This window comes from Schistocerca americana, chromosome 2 (assembly GCF_021461395.2).
Source record: "Schistocerca americana isolate TAMUIC-IGC-003095 chromosome 2, iqSchAmer2.1, whole genome shotgun sequence".
NCBI classification, from domain to species: domain Eukaryota; kingdom Metazoa; phylum Arthropoda; class Insecta; order Orthoptera; family Acrididae; genus Schistocerca; species Schistocerca americana.
In genome coordinates, this window is record NC_060120.1 from 954,896,008 (window position 1) to 954,917,957 (window position 21,950).

At 40.0% G+C, this 21,950-nt stretch overlaps 1 pseudogene; it reads right to left on the reverse strand.

The window, feature by feature from the left end:
- Window positions 1-17,412: 17,412 nt before the first annotated feature.
- LOC124597646 lies at window positions 17,413-17,530 on the reverse strand (annotated as a pseudogene).
- Between the last annotated feature and the right edge of the window lie 4,420 nt (window positions 17,531-21,950).

A 21,950-nucleotide genomic window follows, 5' to 3' on the forward strand; every position in this document is an offset into this window, starting at 1 on the left:
TGTCTTTAAGTATTTATGCTAAGAAATACGTAAAGCACTAGCCCCCCCTCTTATAATCTTGTCAAGTAAATAATTTTACCCTGCTGAGGTGTTTTCTTAAATGCTTTCTCAAGTTTGAAGTATTTCCCGAAAACTTCAAATTTTTCATACAGGTTTACACCTTACTTCCTTGTAATCCGGTTAAACAAAATACTGCCGAGAGTCACTTTTGGTAGGCACCATTTAGCAGTTACTGTACTTGAACTATTTTACACAACAACACAAAAAACAACAAGTAAGTCGAATCCTGAAAACAGTGGGATTCCGAACCTCGACCGAAACGTTCACAAGCTTGGCGACGCATCGCAAACCTTTTCATGCCCTCGCTCTGTCGCTCACACACACAGCCTTTGTTCAGTTTTGGCCTGTTGGTGCTCCCGTGTTTAATTGTTGAATGTCTTCAAACTAAGTCATGCCGCCAAAATCTTCGATAAATAATAAAAATTTAACAAATCATTACTAGGATTAATGGATACAACGCCTGGTATATGTACTGTATGGGTAAAAGCATCAATTGAAAAGTCTCGACTGAAAAAACAACCTTATCAAGATGTAAGTTCTTGATGCCAAGAAGAAGCAATATTTTTTTCTGGATTTCTTGTCACAAATGTACACTAACAACCAGAATGAAACAACTGTTAAATTGCTACTAGACAAGTGCGATACGGCAGAAAAACTTACCCCAACAAAAGGAAAAGGCAAAAAAGAAGAGAGATCTTCACAGATTCAAAAATCTTTCGAACAAGCCTTTGTTATAGAAATAACTTTGTTGTCTTAACGTATGATGTGAGTATTTTTTAAACCAGTAAATTTTTCTACCCGTAAAAGTATATCTAAATTTCACTCTTTAGAAACATAATGACGTTGAGTTATTGATCTATATGCCCTACTTTATGTCCACATTTTTTAAAATGAAGATCAGAAGCGTTGTGTTACTACCAACTTTACAGTTTTCACTAAAGCTCGCAGAAAAAATGTGCCCATTGCCCATATGTAAAATACTGGACAAGTGCCACATTCTATCTTATACACATATGACTTCGAGTATTAATTATGAACTACCCTTTTATGCCATACTTAAGTAAGTTAGTTATATGTTCCATGAATAGTTTGAAAGGTTCTTTTATCGAAATGATATGGAACGAGTTAGTTTACAGGATATGTATGCATCATTAGTGTTAACGTTAATGAATGTATTATTCTTTAGACCTACAAATGCAGTCTTGCAATTGCACTTAATAACTATTTTTTTTACAGGGTTCCAGTTTTCAAACAAACCTTCGCATATGGAATACAAGGAGTTACGTAGGAGAAATGATTTTAGGTTAGATTTAAAACGTGCTTTGCTACTTGTCAGACATTTGATGTTATTAGGCAAATGATCAAAAATTTTTGTTGCTGAGTACTGAACTCCATTCTGAGCCACTGACAGCTTCAATAGTGGGGCATAAAAGGATTTTTTTCCTCTAGTGTTGTAGCTGTGGACATCGCTATTCTTCTGAAACTATGAAGTAATATATATGACGTATTCCATTTGCGAATGTATCTATTGTGAGGGTGAGGTTGAAATGCCTAACTGCTTGAAAAAGTACCTACACAACTTTAGGTGAACACCACATGTTATTTTTCTGCTAGCTTTTGTACAATCAATACTGATATGTACTGTGAGGCTTTAGGCACAATAACAACACAGCCCAGATAAAACAAGCAGAACAAGTTTATTAGTAAAGACGTTAACTCAAATGCCCTCCTTGGTGTAAGTTTTTACATTGACAGTACGTAGTTGAATCAGAACTGCATTTGAAAGGTGCAGTAACTGTTTACTGGACTGATAACCCCAAGGAATAGTTAGATCAATTTCTGAATTAACTTTGGAATGAAAAAGTCAATAACATAGTGCACTATGGCAGTCAATACCAAAGTCCGCAAATATCCCCAGTGCAGAGGCTCGGTGAATTCTGATGACGGCACTGACTCCTCCACATAGCAGAGCTTGCTGGCTGGAATATAACGTCAAAAATCCTGATGATTCTTTAGTGAAACTCTGATGAATTGATACTGTGGTCAGCACCTGGCCCAGAGGGCTCCTTAGAAGTGAAAGGCCCAGCCAAACCAGGATGTCACTGTGTGAAGGCGCCAGCATACAGCTGCGCCTGTTTGTGGCCCCATGACCCTGTGGAGGCAAGTAGGTCCATGGGAGCATCGATCTCTTTTGGCAAACATGCTGCCGCCTCCTGGCCAAGTGGGTGCACAAAACCTTCTGGCTGTCTTCTGCTAGAGTAGCACTCGCAGCTTTGCTGCATAGGACACCCAGTTGATGCTGATTTATGTCTGGATCCTAAATGAGGGGACGAATAGCTCACACGTAGCAAAGCGACAAGTTGTTCCAGAAAATTATTTTACAAGACATCACTGAGTGAAAGTACACTCCTGGAAATTGAAATAAGAACACCATGAATTCATTGTCCCAGGAAGGGGAAACTTTATTGACACATTCCTGGGGTCAGATACATCACATGATCACACTGACAGAACCACAGGCACATAGACACAGGCAACAGAGCATGCACAATGTCGGCACTAGTACAGTGTATATCCACCTTTCGCAGCAATGCAGGCTGCTATTCTCCCATGGAGACGATCGTAGAGATGCTGGATGTAGTCCTGTGGAACGGCTTGCCATGCCATTTCCACCTGGCGCCTCAGTTGGACCAGCGTTCGTGCTGGACGTGCAGACCGCGTGAGACGACGCTTCATCCAGTCCCAAACATGCTCAATGGGGGACAGATCCGGAGATCTTGCTGGCCAGGGTAGTTGACTTACACCTTCTAGAGCACGTTGGGTGGCACGGGATACATGCGGACGTGCATTGTCCTGTTGGAACAGCAAGTTCCCTTGTCGGTCTAGGAATGGTAGAACGATGGGTTCGATGACGGTTTGGATGTACCGTGCACTATTCAGTGTCCCCTCGACGATCGCCAGTGGTGTACGGCCAGTGTAGGAGATCGCTCCCCACACCATGATGCCGGGTGTTGGCCCTGTGTGCCTCGGTCGTATGCAGTCCTGATTGTGGCGCTTACCTGCACGGCGCCAAACACGCATACGACCATCATTGGCACCATGGCAGAAGCGACTCTCATCGCTGAAGACGACACGTCTCCATTCGTCCCTCCATTCACGCCTGTCGCGACACCACTGGAGGCGGGCTGCACGATGTTGGGGCGTGAGCGGAAGACGGCCTAACGGTGTGCGGGACCGTAGCCCAGCTTCATGGAGACGGTTGCGAATGGTCCTCGCCGATACCCCAGGGGCAACAGTGTCCCTAATTTGCTGGGAAGTGGCGGTGCGGTCCCCTACGGCACTGCGTAGGATCCTACGGTCTTGGCGTGCATCCGTGCGTCGCTGCGGTCCGGTCCCAGGTCGACGGGCACGTGCACCTTCCGCCGACCACTTGCGACAACATCGATGTACTGTGGAGACCTCACGCCCCACGTGTTGAGCAATTCGGCGGTACGTCCACCCGGCCTCCCGCATGCCCACTATACGCCCTCGCTCAAAGTCCGTCAACTGCACATACGGTTCACGTCCACGCTGTCGCGGCATGCTGCCAGTGTTAAAGACTGCGATGGAGCTCCGTATGCCACGGCAAACTGGCTGACACTGACGGCGGCGGTGCACAAATGCTGCGCAGCTAGCGCCATTCGACGGCCAACACCGCGGTTCCTGGTGTGTCCGCTGTGCCGTGCGTGTGATCATTGCTTGTACAGCCCTCTCGCAGTGTCCGGAGCAAGTATGGTGGGTCTGACACACCGGTGTCAATGTGTTCTTTTTTCCATTTCCAGGAGTGTATGCAAGATATTGGCGAAGCTGATTGTCATTATGGAAGACTACTCGTATCATATTCCTAGCGAAAGAACTTGTAATTTGTTCAGCCACTTTTCGTTTTTAAGTCAATACCACAAATTTCTCTTTTTGAGTTTCATCTCTGTATCTATTGTAAGTATGCTGTTTAGGTTTTTATGTTGGTAACGCCACGTAGTGCTCTGTATGAAAATCACTGACTGCGCTGTGTGCAGTCTGTGGCTGGTTGGACTCATTGTTCCAATGTTTGCTTGTGTAGTGTTGGGCTGTTGGATGTGAACAGCGCGTAGCGTTGGGCAGTTGGAAGTGAGCCGCGAACAGTGGTGATAGTGGGGAGAGAGATGCCAGGGTTTTGAGCGGACGATCTGGACGTGTGCAGGGATTATTGGAAGTCAGATTACGTTGCGCTAAAAAATATTGTGTGTCAGTTTAGTGATGATCAGAATAAGCAAAGAGAAAACTCTCTGAGTACCTTGAGTTTTACTCAGCTGTTTCTGTATCAAATAACATAAGAGTTTTTCCAGCACTGTCATTCGTAATTTTTCTAAGGGGACGTTTCACTATACTACTCGTCTCTTTCTTAATTAATTCCTCGTGCAAGTTAATGAAATATGTTGCTTAATAACCATTAGTCATTGCTGCTTACTTTCAAATATGAAATTCACAGTTGTATTCTCTTGATTAAAAGTTGGACTACATAATCCATACATCATGGACGGAAAATTCGTTCATTTCTATGCCGTGAAATGCAAAGGCTTAGGATTAATGACAATATCTTAACAGATTGGCATGTATCACACAGAGAAAGAAATTCAATGTGTTACCCTTAGGCAGTATGCCTAGATTGTGCAAAATAATATTTACAGTAATAACAGAAGTGAAGTTGATATTTAACATTTAGTATTTTTTATTATACATTTATTTATATATTTGCTTTGTATACGTGTATTAATGCTCCAATGATGCTCACTGTAATAGCTGTAGTCATACAGGGTCTTTATTAATACTTGAGTGCTGAAAGGATCCATTGATTTTGGGAACATCCGAATCAATCATTTTAAAAAGAAAAGCTCAACTGCTTGATATTAAAGTTACTATTTATAATTTTGACATTAATAATATGTTCTTAAGGTTCAAATACCAATGAGCGTATGTGCAGAATTTAGATTTTAAATCATAAAGCAAGGAATGTATTTAGTGTGGCGCAATCGCCGGTGAAAGTATTTCAGTTGGACGCCATTTCGACAACTTTCGTGTCTGTAATCCACCCTAATTATCCAACCACGGAAAAGCACCTACAATTCAAAGTCATTCCTAGTGACTCTTTGCATCAATGAGAAGTGGATGCTAGATTAAAGAGAGACTGAAAATTGTGTTCTGATCCTGCTTTGCCCTGAGTTTTTCCAGTCATAAATAAGTAATGGATAAATTTTCGTATTGTAGGAGTAGGTATGCTATGACTTAGGGACGTGAAGGATGTATGCTCAGCAGTTACATTTATGTCGCCTAAGTTTTTTTCTTTCAGTAACTCTTCTTTGGAAAGCTGATATGTCGCTGTAGTTTATCTTGTAAACAAGAACAACTACTGGTCATCTCTTTCAGCAGACAGTTCTAGAAATTTGGCTGCAAAAGATGGGCAACAGTTACTCTTCTTCTTCTTTCTAAGACATTTCTGCTTATGCAAGCCGTTCACAGAAGCTTTTCCAATCTTCTCTTTTCTCCTGCAAAAGTTAAATATTGGGGATTGTGGACTATCATCATTTTCGTGTAGAGTTAACACTGAAGGAGTAGCAACATATATAAAAGTTGCATACAAGGTCAAAAAATTGAAAGAAATACTATTTGTATGGATCAAACCTAGAAGCATTTACTTGTGAATTATTACTGCAGAATACTTTCCTGGTAACTGCAACAGTCTACAGATCCTGCCTAAGAACATTACAAGAAATCTATATGCCTAGTTGAGCTACCAGTCAAACAAAAAGAACAGCTAGTAGTTGGCGGGGATTTCAATGTAACCTTCTTAAAAGATACAGATAGGAAAAATGAACTGTTATCATATTCCAATTTAATTTTTAGAGTCAATTTTCCAGGCTTTGAACAGCAATATAATAGGACACTGATCGATAAGGTTTACATAGATGGTGCTTAGGCTGACACAGTTGATTTGTTAATCGACTATCTGATCATGATGCCCACTTAATGGATATAAACAATATAGCACCTTATAATCCTGAGGCAGGTTCATACAAAATAGTGAGGCTTATTAATAAGAACGTGATATAATGGTTTAAGAGAAAATCCAAAAGATCCATTAAAAAACAAGTAAGCTGTGGAATACTAAGGGAATTAAAATCTCACGTAAGAGGAAGAGAGAAATTTGTATAAAAACCAGAATAAATAAAGATCTGACGTACTTGCATGCTACAAAAAATATCGCATTATTGTGAGGTAAGTCATTAAAATGTCAAGTAGTATGTACATCTTGTCAGAAATGAATAATGAAGAAAATAAAATTAAAACTATATGGGATATTGCCAAAGAGGAGAGAGGACAGCTAGGCAGTGTACAAGATAAAATGACAATTCTACTAAATGACAATGTTGTGATTGATAATTCACAGGCTGCAAGTATCTTAACAGTCTATTTCGAATTGTAGCAACAAAAATAGTATTAAATGGTTCAATTGAAGAAGCAAGAGAATGTACTGAAAATGTCATTCCACAAAACTTCAAGCAACTACAAGCAGCAACAATAGCCTTCATTGAAAGTAATAGAATCATAAAAACACTAAACAACAAAAGCTCATATGGTGATGATGGAATTTCAGACATAATTTTGAGAAGTTGTTGTAACTTAATGAGTAATGTCCTGAGAGATATATGTAATGCATAACTGGCAAAGGACAAGAAGGACTTAAATAATTATCATCTAGTTTCCTTGGTGACATTTTTTTCCAAAATATTAAAAAAAGTAATGTACTCAAGAGCAGTCTCATATTTAGATAGAAACAATTTACTAAACGTATCACTGCTCGTATTCCAGAATGCTTGCTTGAGTGAGAATGCTATTTATACATTTCTCATCAAATATTACAAGCCTTACATCATAAAATATTGCCAGCTGATATTTCTTGTGACTTTTCTAAGGTATCTGATTATGTAGAAAAACTCAAGTTTTATGGAACTGATGGCCTTATGCACATCTTGCTTGAATCATATATAACAATCAGAAAGCAAAAAGTTTTTCTGAATAATTCAAACAATGTTGGAAGGTTAGAAAATTTTAATGACCAGGAATAAATTACAAAGACAGGCCCACAGGGTTCAGTTTTGGGTCCACTCCTATTCCTTCCATATGTGAACCACATTCCACTTAAGGGGATTTGGAATGCCCTATCCTGACAATGTTAAATTTAGTGATTTGGCTTCCCTGTATTTCATGAACCACTGCAACCATTGACATGAAACTTTTACAAGACATTAAACTGTATGTTCTGAGTCTATTGAACTGTCCGCAGCTCGTAGTCTCGCAGTCGCGTTCTCACTTCGCGAGCACGGGGTCCTGGGTTCGATTCCCGGTATGGTCAGGGATTTTCTACTGCCTTGAAATGACTGGGTGTTTGTGTTGTCTTCATCATTTCATCATCGTTCATGCACGTGGCAAGATTGAACTGAGAAAAGGCTGAGAATTTGTATGGGCGCTGACAACCGTGCAGTTGAGCGCCCCACAATTCAAACATCATCATCATCATCATCTATTCAACTACAATAATTGCATTTCAGCCACTACTTTTGGAAACAGAATTTTTTAATTACATGGTTAAAATTTTGTGTACTTTTTTTGTCTGTTATCCTAAATAATTTTACTTATATATAACATTATGTTCCTCTTTTAGTTCAGTAGACTCAGGATATATATGTTATTACTCCCTGAATTTGAATACTCTACTCAAAGGGGTTTCTGAGATTTAGGGAAAAATGCACCAGAAAATGTAAATTTTCAGGAACGGATTCTGAAGTTTCAGAAAACTGTAACTCAATATATGCTTAATTTTTTATTTTTAGTCACTCAGAAGCACCCTACACCATTCTGTACATCAACCTCTTGATCTTTTTCCAAGTTTTTTCTTCTTTTCTTCTTTCTGGATTTCTTAGTGGCCAATGGTGCTGCACACTTTGCTTTATCAATGCGAACTTTGTCCATCCATTCAACTTCTCTGACGCATTTTCCTCCAGGATTTTTTCAAATGTGTGTGAAATCTTATGGGACTTAACTGCTAAGTTCATCAGTCCCTAAGCTTACACACTACTTAACCTAAAGTATCCTAAGGACAAAAACACACACCCATGGCCGAGGGAGGACTAGAACCTTCACCAGGACCAGCCCCACAGTCATGACTGCAGTGCCCAAGACCGCTCGGCTAATCCCGCGCGGCGCTTCAGGATTCATTGCAACCTACTGTAGTTCCTTCACCCCACCAATGTTGCCATAATTAAAAGCAATAAAACATCACTGACGCCCAAATTTAATGTCTTCATTTCAACAAAAGCATTTTTTGGTAAGCATGTCCATATAAGATTACTGAACAACTCATTGCGATTTTGAGTCTGACCATGCAGACACCTCATCAGTAATTCAGGATTTGCCAGGTCTCTGCAAACAGGTTTTATGGTATCCATGACTGCTGTTGGGATGGACTGTTTATGGCTGTATGAACTGTTTCAGTACTGGGCATTGCAGCAAATGCACCATGAATCAGGTCCAGGATGGCAAAGGTTGTGTACTGGTTTTTTATCAGCTGACGGTCTGTGGAAGAAGGTAGCCCATACTAACTGCTTAATTTTCAACAAATCCTCAGTATTATTTCTAATGACCATCCCCCTGCTGTAGTTCATCAATCATTTTGTCTGTCAGCCTGCCTCTTATGGTTCTACCATCAGAAAGTTTCTAGTCTCTCAAAATTTGTTTCAGCTACCTCAACCTGGTGCCCATCCTATTCTGGACATGACCAACACTTTCGAGTTTTGCGATAGTCTTTTCGCCATAAGGCTGAGCGGCTACTACACTGTTATATGCTTTTGAGTCTCCATCAACTAAAAATTTAGTGTAACACACTCCCCTTTCGCTCACAGTTTGACTGAGAATTTCAGTAGCTGCAGCGGCCTCCATACCATCACTTGTTCCTTCATAATTTCTGACACAGATATGCCCTTCTTCATTCCCTGATTTACACTTACAGCAATGTTTAGTTAAAATCTGGAAATCTATTACCTTTCCAGCATTCACACTGGTCACCATAGCAACAGAATTCTTAGAACTGTAACCGCACTTCTGCCAAGTGCCATCAAAAGCTACTAGCATGTCAGTCATACCATCAATTATTTCAACACCTTGGTTTGAATCACCCTTCACATGCAACAGATTCTACAGCAGCTACAAAAAATCCTGCATACTTGTCGATTTTACAAGGTGGGCGTGGCATATTCATCATGGCACATATTGTTTCTGCTGTAGTGTGTCCTTTGCCAGTAGCTCTCGATCAATAAAACCACCTAACATTTACTTCAAAATAATTATCTTTACACTTATCAGAATTCCAAAATAATGAGTATATTTACAACTGGCACAATCAGTGATAAGTTTCTTCATGTTAACTAACACTGGCTCTCCACATACTTTACAACACCCACATTCAACTGACACCCATGTTAGGATGTGTAAATCTATCAGAATATAACCTAACCTACCACTTACATCACTTTCGTTTTGAGAAAACTGTGTGTCACAACGTTTTATTTTAATCTTCGAAGCAGTAATGGGTGTTTCTTAGATACTGACGAGTTTCCTGAATTTCATTGTCTGTAACTTCACACTCTACATACTGAACACGTTTCCCTTTATTCGAAAATCTATTACCATGAAACCCACGTTTCTTAAAAACACTTCGTTTTGGCGTCATTCTTTACTTTTTGAGAGATTTACCAATCTATTCGTCACTTTTCCTCGGAAAAGCGTTATCACTTCGACATACAACACCTGTTTAGACCATGAAACCATACGATACTGTTTTTGACAGTACTGCCAATACAAACACGTAATTCAACCTCTATAACACAGCAATCCACAGCCTCCTATATAAAAAAATTCCGATTTTATTAGATCTTGAAGTAATGCACGTAAAAATTTTAACATTTTCAACTGTTGTAGATTATATTTAAAAAATAAAATAAAATACTTCTCATGTGAGTTTATAAGTGATATATATATACATATCATTTTATTAGGAAAATTGAAAATTTTATAATGAGATAAAAATCCGAAAATGTGAAAAAAAATTTCCATTCTAACTCCCCTTAATGTTCAGCAATTAGAATTGGCGCTTTTTGCGTGATTCTCTGAAAATGGATTCACCCCTAATTTTGAAAAAAAACACTGTATTCATTGCTGTCAACAGAGGCATATCAACAGTTAATGTAGCACATGAACAGGAGTCAGTGAAGAGGGTAGAATGCTCTAAATGTTTGGATGTACATAATTACGAAAACTTTGAGTGGAAGAAGCATATTACTGAGCTCCGTAAACAGTTAAGTTCAGCCAGTTTTGCCATTGGTATAACTGCTAGTCTTGAAGCAAGCGAATTAACCTCTTGACCTATTTTGCATATTTCTACTGAATAATCTCCTATGGAATAAATTTTTGGGGTTAACTTACAACTAAGAAAGAAAGTACTAATTATGCAAAACCGAGCAATAAGAATAAAATTTTACATTCACCCATGGTCGTCATGTAGGTACCTCTTCAAGAAGTTAGGCATCTTAACTGCATCGCCACAATACAAATATTAGCCAGTGAAATTCGTCATAAATAATCCCTCAGAATTTGAGAAGAGCAGTGATGTCCATACCTTCAATACTATAGGAAACAAGTGATCTTTATTGCATGTTATTAAAGCTGTCAGTGGCTCAGAAAAGAGTTCAGCATACAGCAACATCTACGTCTTGCTCCCAGTCTTTTAGGTGGCATTCTTCTAGATTCTGTCCATTCCAGAGATTTTCTTGGAAGTCTTTCATGTTCCATTCTTTGAATGTGGTGAGACCATTTGGGCCTATTTCTCTCCATAGGTTCATTTAGAGAATTGATCTGAAACGTGTTTCACATTGTTTCATTCCTTATCCTGTACCTTCACGTCTTAGGCAAGATCGTTCATAGAAGGTACATCTCCAATGCTTGTATCTACTCAAATCTTTCATTGTCCAAGTCCAACATTCTAATCCATTGATCAAAACTGAGAGAAAATGTTACTTCTGTATCATTAACTTTGCATTATCAGGTATTTTCCAAATCCTAATTATGTCCAATTCACAAAAATAAAATTTTAAGCAATTTTCTATCCTCTCCAAAATTTCATCCTTGATGTTTCATTTTTTGGTTACATACTTCTTAGAAATTTGAAGGCATTTACTTTTTTAATGATCTTTCTATTACAACTTACATTCTTTATTTTATAATTTTTCCTGATGGTTTTCACTACCTCACTTTTTGTTAAGCTTATTATCATGCCTGCAGCTTCACTTACCCTCTGCCAGGTATTTAGTTGTTCTTCCAGTATCTGTACATTGTCATCGCAAATCATCACATCGTCTACATGTTCTATGATATTTGTATTATCTGCTGTTGTTTCTTGGTGAACTTTCCTGATGATATTCGAGAGCAGTAGTGAGAGCTCACTTCCTTGTCAATCCCTTCTATATATCCAAAATCATTTTTTGCCACAGAGTAACAGTAGAATTGATGGGGAATGGTGATGGTGGGACAGTACTGCAGGCAGGCACTCTATGTGAACAGTGTGTGTTGGCGTGTATACACGTTTATCTCTTTGTGGATACAAATGTTCGTTTTATTTTTATTCTATCCGAAGTTGTGATTCATAGGGAGTGTTATTCTTCTCTTGGTGCTTTTGTGATCATTGAGCTACTTTTCTCTTTTCTTTATGCACCTCTGTAAGAAATTCTCTTCCTAGAGAGTGGGATTGGTCTTTATTCTGTTATTAAGGCATTAATTGCCGTTTCTGTTTGATTCCGGTGCCTTTCTTATGTTAAGTGTTCTGCATATGTGGAATGGGTGCACTCACCCTTCAATGCTCTTTAGTGCTCTTTGTATATAATATTAGATTTTCTGGTAGTTACCCCAACATATTTGAAGTTGCAGCTGTTAGAAAATAACTGATAGTTCAGTGAAGTGTTATGATTACCTTTTTCTTCTTTCCCTGTTTTTAGTTCTTTTAAACAGCACTTCTTCCTTTATAGACAATCTTAATTTCATGTTATATTTACAGATATTCTTAATTTTGTGTATGAGTTATTTGTGATATGTCATTTTTCGTGTCCTACTACTCATGTTGAGATATGAGTACACTTTGTGTTACGTATTGGTATGTGTGGATTACTCTTATATTGGGTATTTTATGAGTGTATCTTTCTGTTAATGTTGTGCGCTATCTAAAAATTCATTGTTTTGTGCCCTATTTATGCCCGTGTTCAGCTCCTGATCGGAGTAATAACTGAGAAAGACTGCAAATATTAACATCAAAACTTAATTAAAGTGAGCAGACAAATCTCATGTACTGAAATTTGACATATACCTGCTCAACACAAAAAAGAGGCTGCTCGCTTTACTATGAAAATATTTTTATGCTATCTCAACAGTTCACTGTTGTTTTCCGATCTTAAACCGTGTTCTTAGGCTACGATCATTTCAGATTCCTCGGGTAAAGGACGAGTCGTTCACCACTGTGTTCTAACGGTCCGCCGGAAGGAAAAAACGGCGGTGTTTTTGTGTAACATTACGGAAGGCACCATGTAGAGCGTTTGCAACGGAGGAAGGGATGCAGACGTGTGTGACGTAAGATGGTTAACGCCGAACAATATTACAGCATTGAGACAAAGTCGTCACAGCGAAATAACAGTCACAAGTTTTTTTGTTAAAACGTTTTTACTAGTAATATCATAAGAAACAGAATTCGCCTGTCAGCACTACTCTGTGGAAAAAATGTCCTTGTTACGTCAATATTACGAACAGGCACACTTTTGTCTTGGGCTTTGAAGGGATAGTGCATGGATCTATAATAGTCTCAGTCTGTGGAATAATCGTATTGGTGCTAGAAACCTTTAAAGATTGTCGAAAGTTGATTTAGTTTCAACGGCGAAATTAGTGTCAGCGAGTGAACACTTCGCCTCCGAACTTCTCTAAAGGATTCTAGAAACATATTCTTTAATGAAAAGGTATAAAAACCATTATTTACTTTAAACAGTGACTGATGTTTTATTGTGCCAATGAACTACGCCCATAGGATCTTCGTAACGACGTTTGCAGGATGTTTCAACGGCCGAATCTGCAAGCACGGTCATTTATTCTTTGGATAACAATATTATCAGGTTTACTGATTTTTATGAAATTCTACGGTGCCCTAAATATCATCAAATCTCATCGCAGGACTGTAATTTCGGTACACAGACCCGTTGATTCTGTGACCACAAGTAAAGCACGTTTCTAAATTGCAGACGACCGGAGAATTAATGTAGCGGAGTCGCTGTTGAACTACGAGATCTTCGGAACCAGCACGGCGATTTCTAGGAAGTTTTCATATTACCAGAAGCAATCCAACAATAAAGACAGTTTTAAATAATTAATTTAACTCAAAATTAAACCTCTACTAATAATATTTTTCATAATAATAAGAAACAATAATATTCTGCTTCTACACCCATACTTCCTTCGTTTTTACTCAGGAGGATGGTAGCTCTAACCACTGCCAGACCATCCAGATTTTGGTTTTCCGTTATGTAAGTAGGCTTGCCAGAAAGTCACTCCGTTTAAGTGTGTGAAGGGGAGGAGTCCCACCTTGTGCTCTGTCCGTGGGAAAATTAATTACGACTTCCGGTCTCAGTCTTGACCGCATAAGGCTCTCGAAGTTGTCTGTAATTGCAGGTGATTCAAAATTGATTAATGAAGAAACTGAAGACGTGGACAGGGGTTAAAACACACAGTGACGAAGGTTAACAAAATTATGCATATATTTATACAGAGAACGCGTACATCACCGAGAACAACTTTCACAGAAGTACGGATGCAACTACGAATTCACTGCAGACAATCATACGCAACGTACTGACACTCAAACGGAAACAGACATTGTTAACACAGTGATTTGAATGAACATCACTACTCTGAAATTCACACTTATGTGCTCGGCAGAAGGTTCTTCTAACCACCTTCAGAATATTTCTCTACCGTTTCACACTCTAGCAACTCGTAGGAAAAATGAACACTTAAAATTTTCTGTATAACTCTGGCTTCTCTTATTTTACTATGATAATAACGTCTCCCTGTGTAGCTTATCGACAATAAAATATTGTCGCATTCGAAGAAGAAAGTTTGTGATTGAAATTTCCTCGAAAATATCTCGTCGCAACGAAAAACACTTTTGTTTTATTGACTGCCAATCCAACTCGCTTATAATATCCGTGACAGTTTCTCCCCAATTTCGTGAAAATACAAAACGAGTTGCCCTTCTTTGGACTTTTTCGATGTCCTCTGTCAATCCCATCTGGTAAGGATCCTATACCGCACACCAGTACTCTAGCAGAGCACGAACAAGCTTAGTGTAGGCGGTCTCTTTAGTAGGTCTGTTGCACCTTCCAAATGTTCTGCCATTTTTTGGTTTGCCTTCCCCACAACATTATCTATGTTATCGCTCCAGTTTAAGTTGTTCGTAATTGTAATTCCAAGATATTTAGTTGAATTCACAGCCTAATTTGTGTGATTTATTGTGTAATCGAAATTTAACGGATTTCTTTTCGTACTCAGACTTTTACTTATCCAGAGACAATTGCCACTTGTTCCACCATACAGATATCGTGTATAAGTCATTTTTCAATTGGTTTTGATTTTCTGATGTCTTTACTGGACGGTAAATAATAGCATCATGTGCAAAAAACCTAAGAGGGCTGTTCAGATTGTGTTCTAAATCGTTTATATAGATTAGGAACAACAGGAGGCCTATAACACTTCCTTGGGGGACGCCGGACATCACTTCTGTTTTACTCTATGATTTCACGTCGATTACTACATACTGTGACGTTTCTGATAGTAAATCACGAATCCAGTCCCACCACTGAAGCGGTTCTCTACAGGCACGCACTCTGATTAGACGTCTCTCGTGAGGAACGGTGTCAAAAGCCTCGACGGAATCTAGAAATATGGAAGCAATTTGAGATTCCCTGTCGATAGCACTCATTACTTCGTGCGAACAAAGAGCTAGTTGTCTTTCACAAGAAAGATATTTTCTGAACCTGTGCTATGTGTCAATAGCCGTTGTCTTCGAGATAATTCTTAATGTTCGAATACAGTATATTTTCCAAAATCCTTAACAAGTAGTGAACAGAGAGTGGAGGGCAATGTGCCGTTACTGTAGACGCCAAATTTAAACTCTGCGCTGTGGATACTGTTGGGGGAAAGCTTTCTTTATAAGGTAGAGAGATTTGAGAGATCACTGCAGTCGGTTGCCGAAGTAACAAGCGGCGTGGTAGTGATGCTGAAGAGGGATTACAGCATACAGTTAAATCTCGCCGCGTTAAAACGATGGTGCTTTATCGCAGGCGTCATAAAGCATATCTGTCCAAGGTAATGAACAGTAAAACCGTAACGAGACTCTAGGCGGCATGTGCCCGGGGCAGAATGCGATAAGTGTGGCGTCTTCCGAACGTGCAAACCGCTGATGTCTCAACAAAGACAATAGGATCAAGTTTGTTGACTTAGTCAACCAGGAGATACGCGATCAGTTGTAAATTTTTTATTTGTGTTAGGGATTGAAACCCACCAAGTCAATATCCTGCATGAAGTCTTCTTTATTTGGATGGATTACTAGTTTCGCCTAACAATCTATCCATCTCCCGATCATAAGACATTCGTGATTAGTGCTGACGTCATTACGGCTTCGCACATCGTTAAAATCTGTCTTAATGACAACATCCATACATGACGTAACTAAAAACAGCTTTGCATCATTCGTGCAAAGTGTAATTTAACGATGATCAGAAAAAAAGGCGTTGTGCCCTTGAAATTCAGTAAATGCCACAATACATATTAATACAAAGGAGAAAAAGCCAAAGTTCCAAGTTTCGCTTTTATTTGTTTTATTTACTTCAGATCGGGACCCGTTTACACTTTGTTATACGGGTATGTTTATCTTGACTTGGTTCCGAAATGCCATTTTCACTGTCTGGGTCATTTGAAAATGGGTCCCGACCCGAATCTAGTCATCAAATAAATAAAAGTGAAATTTTCAACTTTGGCTGGTTAACACAATTCGCTGCCCTGCAATTACTCCAGTATACTGGAAGTTCGTAAATAAACAGCTTTTACTTAATCTCGTAACAGATATCATCATACGAAAGTTGCTACCACGTACTACATGTGAACAGTATTGCAGCTGATGCCTATCACAACGTTTAAGAAAGGCAACGTTCGGCACGTACATAATACACACATGTGTGGCCGGTATTGTAGCGAAATGGGGACTGACGACCATTAAGTTCGGGCAAGTTGCCTGAGGCGAAGATCGCTATGTGACGCTAGCGGCTAGCGCTAAGTGACGTTCATGGCTACAAGTTCTAACAAGGGACATTGCGAAAATGTATTTAAAATTATATAGCTTGTCTTATAGTTTAAACCAACAGGACTTTAACAACTAGCATGATTGGAATCTACTGGTGCTATACAAACCAAGCGATATGGTTTTATGTAATAGTTTATCGTATTTGATACTTTACAAGGGACTGTCAGCGTTTGCCCGTGTCTCAAAATATTTTTATTTTTGATACATGTCTGAATTATGAGGAACAATTTCCGCTGCCTCTTCTCTGTATTAAAGAATATTTTCAGTTTTATAGGCGTCGTTCAATAACGAGCGATGAAAAGCTATTTTTAAATATGTCATTTATGGATGTTGTCATTGTAAGAAAAATTTTAACGATGTGTGAATGAACAGAATCAAGAATGTTTTATGTGATTCTTCAGTTTCTCCCGGTATATTTGTGGATCTAACAGTCTCCGGGTGTACTGCCGGTTGATAGTGCCCGACGGGCACAATATTTCGGCGATAGGATGTGTCGCAATCTCCAGGTGCGCTCACGAACTGAGTACCCAACAAGAAATCTGCCACAGCTCTGTACCAACAGATTACAACACGACAAAACACACACAAGGCAAATTTAGTTTCAATGGATATTTCCATACTAAACTAAGAAAACCTAAACTCCCCCCCGAACAGGCAATAAAGGCCCAACAGTACCGACCGGCCACCATGTCATCCTCAGCCCACACTGTATGCGTATATGGAGGGGCATGTGGTCGGCACACCCAACTGTACGTCAGTTTCCGAGCCGGAGCCGCTACTTCTCAATCAAGTAGCTCTTCAGTTTGCCTCACAAGGGCTGAGTGCACCCCGCTTGCCAACAGCGCTCGACAGACCGTATGGTCACCCATCCAAGTGCTAGCCCAGCCCAACAGCGCTTAACTTCGGTGATCTGACGGGAACCGGTGTTACCACTGCGGCAAACCCGTTGGCGTGTTTCAACACAACATCTGAAAACACATCCTAATCTTGTCTATAAAACCATATATAATAAAAATAACAATATTGTAAGCCAGCGTTTCTCCAATTCGTCCCTCACTGTCTGTTCCCTTCTAGTCATCCATTTTGATTTTGTTTATTTATCTTATTGTCTTTGTCAATCTATTCCAAATTGTTATTTAATTTGTTATTTTATCATATATACATAGTCCCTAGAGTAAAGTATAATAGTCCATACTTAATTATACATGGCGCAGCTTATGTACATCCAACTATGTTACAAAAGTCAGTCGGCCGGAGTGGCCGATCAGTTCTAGGCGCTACAGTCTGGAACCGCGCGACCGCTACGGTTGCAGGTTCGAATCCTGCCTCGGGTATGGATGTGTGTGATGTCCTTAGGTTAATTAGGTTTAAGCAGTTCTAAGTTCTAGGGGACTGATGACCTCAGAAGTTAAGTCCCATAGTGCTCAGAGCCATTTTTTTTATTGTACCTTGCCCCCTATGTGTAATTACTTGTTCAAACTTATTCATTTGTACTATATCTTCTTTGATGTTGAAAGCATGTAGTTATTGCCTGAGCATGACTTCGTAAGCCGAAAAGGAGTTCACTAAATAAATTACTAGTGCACAACATATACATTTTTTGTTTTAATTCAAAAATGTCTAATTTTCTAGCAATCTGCGACGAAAGTGGCGATTAGTGTATTGACAATGCGTGGAGCTCTCGGGTCACCCTCTCCAATGAAAGTTTTCAGACAGCTACGCAACACGCCAGACGTGTAAGAGAGAAGTAGAATAGATGTGACACGAGCTACATTGTAAATATGTGCACCCACAAACATCAATCCAGACAGTAAGTTTCAATCCATGAAGGCCCATTTCGTTTATATGGAGATCCAGTTTCTTGCCGCGAGACCCAGTGTTCGTGTCGATGAAGGCTGAGTTATATGATAGCAGCCTTTTCTCCGCACCTTCACCTGCATATGTGTTCGACACATACACTGACGGGGAAAAAAATCGTAGCATCAAGAAGGAGTTGTGCGACATAAACGAAAGTTGGTAGGCACGGTTCTTACTTCTGAAAGATGATGTCAATTCAAATTTCGCGCTAGTCGCATACGAGTGGCACTAGTAACGCCACTGTGAAGATGGAGATTAGGTTTCCTTTCAATACACGCTGTAACAGCGGAGAGCCTTAGTTACCTTTGAACTGGACGTAGTCAGCTGATGTTAGTCAAGAATGCCTTTAAGGCGACAAAGGCGCCATTGTCAACACCTAACTCAGTTTTAACGAGTCTTGTAATAGGGCAGTGAGAAGCTGGATGTTCCTTCTGCGATACTGCAGAAAGTCTTGGCAGAAACGTAGCCACAGTGCATGAGTGCTGGCACCGGTGCTCACGAGAATGTTCGGTCGCGAGAAGAGCTGCCTGCGCACGGCCGCCTGGCACAACTGAGAGGGAAGACCATCGTTTCGGCGTACGGCTCTGGCGCATCATACTGCGCCTGCAGCAGCAATCTGAGTAGCAGTTGGCTCCACGGTGGCACAACGAACTGTCACAGATCGGTTACATCAAGGACACCTCCGAGCTAGACGCCCTATAGTGCATCCCGCTGACCGCAAACAGCCGTCATTTGCGACTTCACAAGTGTCAACCAAGAGCTCTTTTGAGGGCAGAGTGGAGGTCTATTGTGTTTTCTGACGAAAGTTGGTTCTGCCTCGATGCCAGTGATGGCCGGTGTGTTGGCTGGAAGGAGACCAGTTACGGGTCTGCAACCAGCTTGTCTGCGTGCTACACACACTGGACCTACACCTGGAATTATGGTGTGGGGTACAATTACATATGACAGTAGGAGCACTCTCGTGGTTGTCCCACGCACCCTGGTGGCGAATTTGTGTGCCAATTGCGACGGGACGGTAAAATAATTAAGAAGTTCGGTTGCAGCGTTTTCACACGAATGTGCATATACAAATGTTGGTAAAAAAAAATGTTATTGCAAATTTTGGCTCTCACGTGAGTCTCAGGGAATGATTTCCACATTTGGTGTGTTAGTACACTTCCACACCCGCGCATTTGTTATAGTTTTGAATTAATTATTCACTCAGACATAAGTACAGTTTATGCTAGGGAACAAGAATTAGGCGATTATTATATTAAAATCAGTTATTCACGACACAATTCAATCACCATTTATTGGCGTTGTCCTTTTCTTTCACACAATGGAATTATCACTGGTGAGACGGTTTACAGTTTTACTTTAATAATAATTTGACTCCGAGCCCCCAATAGCAGTAATAGCAGTATAATCGAAAGGTATTCAATCAATTCGAACAGAACCACAAGTCCCACTGTCCTCTTTGTTTTAACAGTTTTGACGCGAAATCACCGTTCACCACATGTTCACTTACGACGATGTATACCTCGTAAATCGCACTCACACAAATAATCGTAGCACTTCCAGTTCACCAAACATATGCTTATTAAACAATACTCTTTGTCGAAATAAATCGGCGCGAAAAATTCTGACTCAAACGACCTCATGGGCCACCATCAAGTGGGGCTTGCTCGCCATTCACCCTCCAAAACGACTGACCAACGACTGACCTCTGGCCAAGATGGCCTCTCGCTTATATAGGCTCGGACATCAACCCCCTCGTTATGCAAGTACCAGTCTCACCAGTTAAGGCTACAAATTTTCATACATACATCCCTCGACAGAAATAAGTACACCATCTGAACCGCGCTAAAGAGTCCATCTTATTTACTATGTTACATTAATTTCTAGTATTATTCTATCGCCCGTAAATCAAGTTTTAGTTTTTGAAAAATTTCGCCACTTAGCGCAAATTTGTTTGTTGACATCTGTGCTGCAAAGTTTTAACATAGAACTGCATATAGCACCGTTTTTAGACTTAATCTACAGCGATCTACACATTACGCTGCTCAAAATCTTCATATCTATAATAATTAATTAATTATGGGCAATAAATGTTAAAAATAATTTGTAAACAACGAAAACTATTGCAAGTCAAGTGTATAGTATAACTTAACTAGTTTAAATTACGTGTGATGCCACCCAAAGTATTATACAGGGTGATTCAAAAAGAATACCACAACTTTAGGAATTTAAAACTCTGCAACGACAAAAGGCAGAGCTAAGCACCATCTGTCGGCGTATTAAGGGAGCTATAAAGTTTCATTTAGTTGTACATTTGCTCGCTTGAGGCGCTGTTGACTAGGCGTCAGCGTCAGTTGATGCTAAGATGGCAGCCCGTGACAGAGCACTTCATCACTGGCCTCCAAGAAGCCCTGATCTTACCCCCTGCGATTTTTTCTTATGGGGGTATGTTAAGGATATGGTGTTTCGGCCACCTCTCCCAGCCACCATTGATGATTTGAAACGAGAAATAACAGCAGCTATCCAAACTGTTACGCCTGATAAGCTACAGAGAGTGTGGAACGAGTTGGAGTATCGGGTTGATATTGCTCGAGTGTCTGGAGGGGGCCATATTGAACATCTCTGAACTTGTTTTCGAGTGAAAAAAAACCTTTTTAAATACTCTATGTAATGATGTATAACAGAAGGTTATATTATGTTTCTTTCATTAAATACACATTTTTAAGGTTGTGGTATTCTTTTTGAATCACCTGTATAGTGCCGTTCTTTACGTCATGAATTTTCTATTGAATTTTATAAACAATTTTCCCTCAAACATTGTTTATTGATCTTTACGGGCTTAATTATTTATGAAGCTTAACATATGACTACGGCACTCGATCCGATATGATGAAACGTTTTTAATGTATGCTCACTCATCCCTGTAAGTCGGTATTTACTATTTTTATTAATCTTTCAGTATTCGTGATATTAACCGATTTTGAGGTTACTATAACTTTTGCGTCTCGTGACTTGAAATAAAGATCGATCTTTCAGAAGGTGCACATTGCTGACCACAATCCACTGCCGCATCGCTCTTCACCGTAAGTTACATAGTTTTCGCGTAATGCGCGAAAAACCAAACAATGCCCCAAGCTGCAGGCCACGTGGTCACCCGGCCGCGGAAACCGACCGTTACAAATCCCGCGCGGACGCGGCACGCGCTTCCGCGAGTCGCGCGCCGTGTAGCGCGCACGCTCTCCACAAAGCAATCCTTGCATACTAGAAACATCCATCTAGTAACGGGGGTTTCTACCGTCACACAGTCTGGTGATTTGACCTGTTGTGCTGCAATTCATGAAGAGCCTTCCACAGGGTGTTTTCTAACAGGATAGTGCTCGCCCACATACTGCTGTTGTAACCCGATATGCTCTGCAGTGTGTCGACATGTTGCCTAGGCCTACTCTATCACCAAATCTGTCTCCAATCGAGCATGTGTGGGGCACCATCGGACGACAATTACAGCATCATCCACGAC